Source organism: Hesperophylax consimilis, chromosome 27, assembly GCF_061612785.1.
Source record: "Hesperophylax consimilis isolate HC1 chromosome 27, BYU_Hcon_1.0, whole genome shotgun sequence".
NCBI lineage: Eukaryota > Metazoa > Arthropoda > Insecta > Trichoptera > Limnephilidae > Hesperophylax > Hesperophylax consimilis.
The window spans coordinates 12,904,064-12,912,554 of NC_142862.1; the positions used below are offsets into that span (position 1 = coordinate 12,904,064).

The window sequence follows — 8,491 nt, forward strand, 5'->3', positions numbered from 1 at the left end:
CAACTCACGATGGGCTCATGATTGATTTTGAAGTCTATCGAGGTGCTAGCACTCCGATTGGGGACAGATCGTTAGGAGTTGGGGCGTCGATAATATTGCATTTTTCGAAAAGCATTCCAAGAGGAAGTTGCATTTATTTTGACCGCTACTTCTCGTCCATACCATTACTTGAAAAATTGAACGCTATGGGACTGCACGGCACAGGTACGCTAATAATGAAACGAATACCTGAGCGGAAGAGCATAGATTTTAAACAAGATCGTCATATGCAGCGCGGTGAATCTCAGCAGTTCATGAGCGACGATGTGGTAGTTGTCAAATGGATGGACAACAAATCTGTACTAGTTTCCTCAAATTGCACATCTGCAGACGAAACAGTAACTGTGAAACGCTGGAATAAAAATTGTTCAGCTTTTATTGATGTCATCGCTCCTAAAGTAATCGCTAATTACAATCAACACATGGGCGGCGTTGACATTCTCGATCAGTCTATTGAATACTACCGCACATTTATGAAGACAAGGAAATGGACCCTAAAAGTCATACTCCATTTCTTTGACTTGGCCATTTCCAACGCATGGTGCTTGTATAAATTAGATTGTGCGGCAGCTGCGGTTCCAGGCAACAAAGTTATGGACTTGTTGGAGTTTCGCATGCAAGTTGCAGATGGACTTACTAACGCACCTATTCGCCAAAGGAGGATTAGCGAGAGTGATGGTGAGGCTGTTGAAAATTTAGAGCCAAATGTGAAGTATAGGTGATCGAACCAACCCTCTCAAGCTAAAAGGTACGACGGCTATAACCATCTTCCATGTTTTGACGAGATTGAAAATCCTTGTGCCTGCAGAATGGAAAATTGTAAAAGCAGGTCAAAGATTAGGTGTGAAAAGTGTGATGCGTATCTCTGCCTTTCAAGGAGAAAAAATTGCTTTGCAGTTTATCACAAAAAATAAGATTGAATATCGCTATTTTCAAGTCTGATTGAAAAATAGCAGTCTTTTTATTATTAATTAAGCGTGGAGAATGTCTGATCTCAATTCTAGCTACACAAACACACAGAAGACTTATTCTTACATCTTGTTACTATGATTATAAAATGTATTTTGTGATTACTTAAATAATAAATGTTATTTTTGATAAACCGAATTTTATTTCTGTTAAACAAGCACAAAAAAGCCGAAAGTCTAACAGCGTCACGATCGTGCATTAGTAGAGTTCTAGCCCAAACGTCACGATCGTGCAGGGGTAGTATATGACCTTGGGGATAGCTAGGATTTTTTTTATTATTTTTTGCATCTGCCTTATAAGGCCGTTTTCTAAAATCACTGCAAAAAAAATGTGATTTTAGAAAAAAAAAATTCAGGCCTGAAAGGGATAAAGATCTAATGTGTTCATCAATTTATTCATTTATTTTTTTCCATATTGATTTTTTATGTATTAACTTAAATGTAAACTTTTATGGCAGGCAGAGCATTGCACACACCGCTCTGTCCAGCTGAAATAAACATTATTATTATTATTAAGAATCTCTTCAAATTATCAGTAAAACGGTTAAAAACGGGATTGCAAGCCATTTCCTGATAAACTTTTAGTAAATTACTAATAACACTTGTTCATGCTCGTACATTTACTTTGGCTAATATATAATGACGAATTGCGAAAATATTAGGATTTTTACGAACACGTGTTCCGACAACATTCTTAGGTAGGTACTTATTCCGTTTCTGTTAGGTATCAACTTTCGTTTTCTATTAAAATAGCATTAAAAACATTTCACTGTTAAATTTAATGACTTGTTAAATACTTAATTAAGTTGGCAAATGAATGCGAACTTAAGTATTGGTATGAGAATAATGCAGGTTTTATGGTCCGTGAAGCATTATGTGCCTAACAGCTTAATGTTTATGTTTTGTCGCCATTAAATCCCCCATTATTTAATTAATATAATTAATTAAAACGGCAGGGGTGTCGTAAACTGGTGGGCCAATTTTAAATTACAACATTTTATTATGTAGGTTATTTGATTATGGAAACAGTTCAAAGATATTAAAAAATATTTTAAATCATGTAGGTTAAATTCGTCACGTGATTCAACTCGTATTGAAAGTTTGAAAAAGCGTGGATCTTTAATTTTGGGAGTCCTAAAAATTTGTTTTCGATTTTCGTTTAGTACCTACCTAGAAACTGTCTCAAAAGCATCCACAAAATTCTAGTTATAGAAATTTTCATGTTTTTCAGTAGGTACCTACTTAATATATGTTCAAAACATATATGCCGAGAATATTCTAATCATTGCATATTTTGATAATGCATACAAGGAATGCCTTTCATGTAGATTTGAATGGACATCGATGTCGTTATTGAATTAGCCCATTTAGCATGCGCTCTGTCTCTTTTACACTTGCCTGATACTGTTTATTGCCATCCCTTTTGATCGAATTGTAAACTTCAAAATGATGATGAATCACAAGTGCATTTTAAGCAAAGAATGGTCAGACTTTTAAACCGCGAAAACGGACAAGGAGAAAACTTACTCATATAAAATATTGCTTATTTACTAAAATTCTGCTAGCAGTATTCGTATTGAAAGGGGACTACAGGCCTTTGACAAATGAATTGACAGATTTTCTGACAAACTATCCGTAAAACACGAATGTGTCATGAGGATATCGGAATACAGGTTCATAAAAATTATCGCATATCTGTTCAAAGAGTAGAATGAGATAATGAACTCACAACACACCTAAATAAAATTTAAAACTACTTTTGGTCTAAGAAATTATAAAAGATGGAACTAGAAAACCTTAATAGATTTGCTACGAATCGATACCCTAATTTTATTTGGAAATATCTCGAAATTTTTCGGTTTTGAGTTAATGTTATCAAATATTAAAAAATCTCTACCTCTTCATATTTCATTAAAAAATATTTAAAATTTTCCTTTTGTATTTATAATGAAATCAGCACATTGTTAGTTAAAAAGGGAAATATGTACAATGATCCCCTATTGAACTAAGTAAAAACTGAAGCAATTTACAGTTCAATACAGAAATATTTGTCTTATTTATCTACGGAACTATTTAATTTGTTCGTTTTATTGATAGTTCCATACTGGTTAGGTCCTGAGAAAAATCTTTTCTTTCAGTGTCATCTTTGGGGATGCTGTGTAGTGGGTTTTTTTAAGGAAAGGAAGGAGAGGAATATCTGGGAAGTAAAAGATGGGTTGGTAGGAATCTGGGGGTTATTGTGTTTAGAAGTGAGGGATGTTTGAATTCACCCCTCTCACTGTGGTGCAAGGCAATGGGTCGAGATTCCTGCTGGAGAGGTAAAAAGATCTCCCCCAACCTGACTCTACGAATCACAGTAAGCAAAACGCCAAAACCTAGACGATCCTCACCCCATGAACCCGAGCACCCCTGCTAAGTCACCAAACGTAGCGAATCACTTCAAACACAAAACAAATGAAAAAGTTTAAATGTCCCATGCAGTAATGTAAAATGGCCCGCTACCTCACAAATATGTTTGACCTATCTCTTTTTTACTTAGGTATAGAATAGGTTGTAGATATTAATGCAAATATTTTTTTTTATGTAAGTACTACAAATGTTTTGAGGTTATGATGTGGTGAGGAGATGCGATGATGGGGTGGTTAGGTGGCTAGGTGATGCGGTGATGGGGTGATGGGATGGTGAGGTGGTGCGTTGATGGGGTGGTGAGGTGCCGAGGTATTTGTGTATTGACACTAAATATAGATACATATCGTATTTGCGACATTTTTCATTCCATTCATCTCCTCTTTACTTCACACCTCATTCCAGTATTTGAGCACCTTATACAAACTTATTCTCAAATTGTGTCCTTTCCAATATACTACAAAAGACAATAAAAAACTATTTAAAAATACAAGTTTCGCTCAGATATTTAATTAGAGCAAATAAATTTAATTTTAAAAAACTATATGGAAGATTATAATTTGAAAACTACCTATATTTAGCATCGGTTGAACAAATCGATCACGGACCAAATTTTGGTTGAAATTGGGGTCAACCTATCGTATTTATCACGATTGCGAATTACGAAAATAATGAGTATTTTCATATTTTAAATTGAAACAATGGATGAAGAACTATATATCCTGGTAATACGACAATATTAGTTACTCTAGATTTGAAGCGGCTTGATGATCAACATTTGAAATAACAACATCAACAAAAATTAATAATTCTTGCGAGATTCTTGTTGGAAGTCAACTGCCATGAAAAGTGACAACAATTAAGTTGATTTATCCGCTTTAATAATCAATATTATGTCATTTAAATCGAATTGATTATTAAGATTTTTTATTACACGGTGATTTTTTCTACATTTTTAAGAAATCATTTCAGCACACGACATTAAAATTGAGCTAATATTATTTTTTTTCATTTTATAAGTGAACAATTTCTCAAGTGGTTTTACTTTTACGTGTAAGCTCTTGAACAATGAGGTTAAATTTGGTATCAAAGAAGGTTAAATTACCTTTAGCACGATATCAGCGCCATTTGTCCCGAATCCAAAATTGATTTACGTTTTAACCAAAACTCTAGAACCTTCAAACGAGCTTTTGAAAGTTTATAAATAATTGTGTGCGATTCAGAAAGTTAATTCATTATGGCAATGGAAATTAATATCTACAAAAACTATACATTTATTAATGAATTGAAATCTTCCTATATTATAAATTATATAACACTAAAAAGGATTTTTCAAATGATGAAAATGATGTTGCCGTTGCTTATAATATAGGTATAATTGAATTGACCTAGAAACTCTACGCAAATGTATGACACCAGAGCTCACAGTTAAGAATGGTTTTGCTACTTCACACAGGCATCTGCTCATAGTTTAGAAATTATAGAAGATTGCACAAAAATTTTCATTTTTTCCCGTTTATTTCTGAATGTATTTCTTAATTTTTTCCACTAAACGGTTATACACCCATATATAACTGAGAAGATTACAAATTTGAAGTGCTTTAAATAGTTGCTCAACTGTCTGTAAGTGACGTTGAAAATGTCGATGGTCAATGCAGAATCGTTAAGCAATTGAGTCGCTCTGTTGATTGGCGAGTTCTGATAGGCAGAAATCCTCGTTTTCGGGGCATGAAAAGTGTATGAGATCTGTTGGGCACTATAAGCTCATGTCTTTCTTAATCGGTGGATTAAGAATAGTTCCACAGAATTATACCTACCTGCATCCTATAAATCTGATACATTCTCACGACGGGCTAACCTTTATATTCGGCTAAAGCTCAAAATGTTTTTGTTATTTTTAGGGAGTTCGTTGTTAGTTTTTCAGGGGAAGAATTTGTGATTTAAACGCGCGGTATCAATGGATCCGAAATTTAGGTCATAAAAATATTTTGCACTTTTTCAATGTTTTTCAATTTATATAAAACGAAGAATGTACAATTATTGATCCGAGCACGTCTCAGAAATCTGGCACGATCAAGCCAAGAACATAAGAGCTAAGAGCAACGACGCATCAATCCGGATAGGAGATAGAGCATGGATAGTTGAAAATTACAGAATAGAGGACCATTCTCAATGATTTTATCTGCTACACCCCGTGGAGACATGACACACGGTTTTAGGGGTCACATTTAGGGGTGCCCAGCCCTTTATTTATTAGCTAAACCTCAAAGTTAGGTATTGTTTGATTTTCAGCCTCTGGTGACTATTTTTGTGATTTTATAGTTATCCATTTACGTAACCGGTTCATATATTTTTTTTAAATAAGTATTTGACAAAACTTACATGTAAAAATAATCCTTATTTTCGGAAAGAACACTTCAGTTTAATTATCACTTTGTCAAAAAAATCCACTGATTTTAAAAACACACTGACACAAACGTCTTCCAAGACCAAAATATTAATAAAATAACAGTCACTTAACCAATTAAATTTTAAAAAGGAACACGTGTATTTTCTAAAATCATTTCCAATTTCAAACCATTGCGCGGCAAACTGTCGTGTTCGTAAAATTCCACAGTTTTTAAAAGATCACAGTTCGAAACGCAACACACACAACTTTAAAAAAAAACGTTTAAAAATCGAATGTCAGGTGGATTTTTTTTTTCAAACTAAAGATGGAGCGCGTTTTCCGTTTGAATTTTCCTGTGTGCGGGAAATTTTTTTTATGTCGACTCGAAAAAGACATTTTCCGCCGAAATGTTGGAGATTTTTCGATAATTTGTCTGCACGCCTCGCCCCATCTTGGCAACACTAATTTTTCTCAGGTTAAGTATACACTTTTCGCCGCGTTTAATATAATGGCGGACAATTTGGGAACGACAACGCGTGTAGTCTAACCGAACGATAACTACATAATGACTAGTTTCGATCCATTCCCCCTCAATCTGCTCTTCACCGCATAACTGCTCATGCCTGATTGGCTAGAATTCTCATAACTCCGCCTTTCTCGCTTGTCATTGGTTGAAAATCCACCATTCTTTTTTTTAAATCGTCATATTGCGGTATCCGATTGGTCCGTTTGAAAGTCGAATGGTGCGCTAGGCGTGGCTTACGCCCTTCGGTCCCGTGTTAGGACCCGGTTTTGAACCCGCTCAGTAGCTTCGAAAGCTTTCCGAGCATTGTTTGAATCGATAGATTTTTGACAAACACGTTTTTTCTCAAGTATGTCGGTGTTGTTTTTTTTTCTGTTTTATGTATTTGAATAATGAAATGACTCGAATTAATGTCACAGTCATCCGAAAGTGACATAATAAATTTAGAAAAATAGGTACCTACCTAAAACCCATTCATATTCGACCTTTGATTATTTATTAATATTTAGGTATTTTTTTTGTTCATCGAAAGATATGAAACAGTGTTTATTTTACTAAGTAATAGTTCTATGTAGCTATTTGAAGAAACCTAAAACAGGACAATGTTGCTTTGTTTTATTGCATCTTCAATAAGCCAATATGATTTGTGTGAAATAACTGACAGCTTTATTATGTTTTAAAGCTGATATGAGCGTAATAAGTTATGTAACCTTTTTTAAAAGAAAAACAAACGTTTCTGGGTTACGAATAACCTGATAATATTTGAAAATCCGCCATTACCAACAGAGTGAGCGGAAAATGTTTCTTGTGTCGTGATGGAGGATTTAGCCAGCCGATAAATTGAACTCACGACGCCTGGTGGGAACCAGACAGTTAAATAAATGCACACAGTTAACATGAACGGAGAACAGTTTAAGAAATATCTTTATTTTCACGGTGTTCAGGTGTTCAAAAGCTGAATGTGTCAGATTTCTTAAGCAATTTAAAGTACCTAACTTGTAGGTTCTTTTTTCATAAGGTTTATGTAGCTGCCTAGGATAGGTACCAACTCGTACCAAATCTATAAAAAACAATATGAATTTAGCCATAACACAGACAACGGTTGAAAATATTGTGAATGGGTAGGTACCATTACAATCACATTTACAAATGGATTTAAAATTTGTATTTCGTAGGTAGGTACCTAAAGGCAAATCGTTTTAAAGAGCGCATGTTTAAATGTATTTGTGGACACAAATACTGGTTCAAACTGGTTTGAAATAAATATATGTGGTAGGTATATCAAATATATAAAGAATAACACAAGAAGTAAGGTAGGTACCGTGTGGGCGAGTTTCATGATCAAAATATAAGCTCAATTGTAGCCTATTTTTCCACGCAATACTGTGTTTCACTATGATTACAAAATTCAAATGAAATGGCGATATACGATTTCACACATGTGTAAGAGAGACAGACCGCATGCTAAATGGTCTAGAACTAAAAAGTACTAAGTCAGTGGCACATTTGTTGCGTTCAAATTTATATGGAAGGCAATTCTAGTTTTCTTATTTATTCTGTGGTAGGTAGATACTGCAATTTTCGAGACTTTCATGTGATTTTCATGTAGTTATCTGTCGGTGAATGCCTTTAGGTAGGTACCTTTAATACTTTGGGCAACACTGTTTCACCATTTGTAGGTAGATAGGTAAATATCATTAATCATTAAAACCAAAATTATTTTTAATTTAAAAAATCACATGTATCTATCTACCTATGGTACGCTAGGAATCTATTACCATGGTGATAAGAATCATAAAAACTTGGGGACTTTAGTTAATTTTCGGAGCGGTGAAATGAACTTGAGGAGAAGAAAACGATGCGAAAGTTTATGATAGGATTTTCCGATTTCCCGAGGAAAAAATGACAGGATCAAGTGAACCAATTATCATAATAATCACAGAAATACGTAGACTATGAAACAGTGTACGAATGTAAGTAAAGCAAGGAATGCATAGGTACATACTAAAACAGGGTTATTACGCTATCCATCCTGTTAGTCTACACCGAGAAAAATAAGTACCTATTGGTGATTTATTAAAAATCTTTTATTTTACTTTTTGGAATAATTTAGTGAGTAACACCTCTAATTATACCTAATATTTAATTATTAAAGACAATATTAGC

The 8,491-nt window shown here is 34.1% G+C and overlaps 1 protein-coding gene across 1 annotated transcript in view; it reads right to left on the minus strand.

Moving 5' to 3' along the window:
* LOC149410603 (homeotic protein distal-less-like) overlaps positions 1 to 6,340 on the minus strand; it is a 149,458-nt gene extending 143,118 nt beyond the window's left edge. The window contains exon 1 of the mRNA XM_089648108.1: positions 5,796 to 6,340. The gene's annotated coding sequence lies outside the window, so the exon portion shown is untranslated. The remainder of the gene's footprint in view (positions 1 to 5,795) is intronic.
* Between the last annotated feature and the right edge of the window lie 2,151 nt (positions 6,341 to 8,491).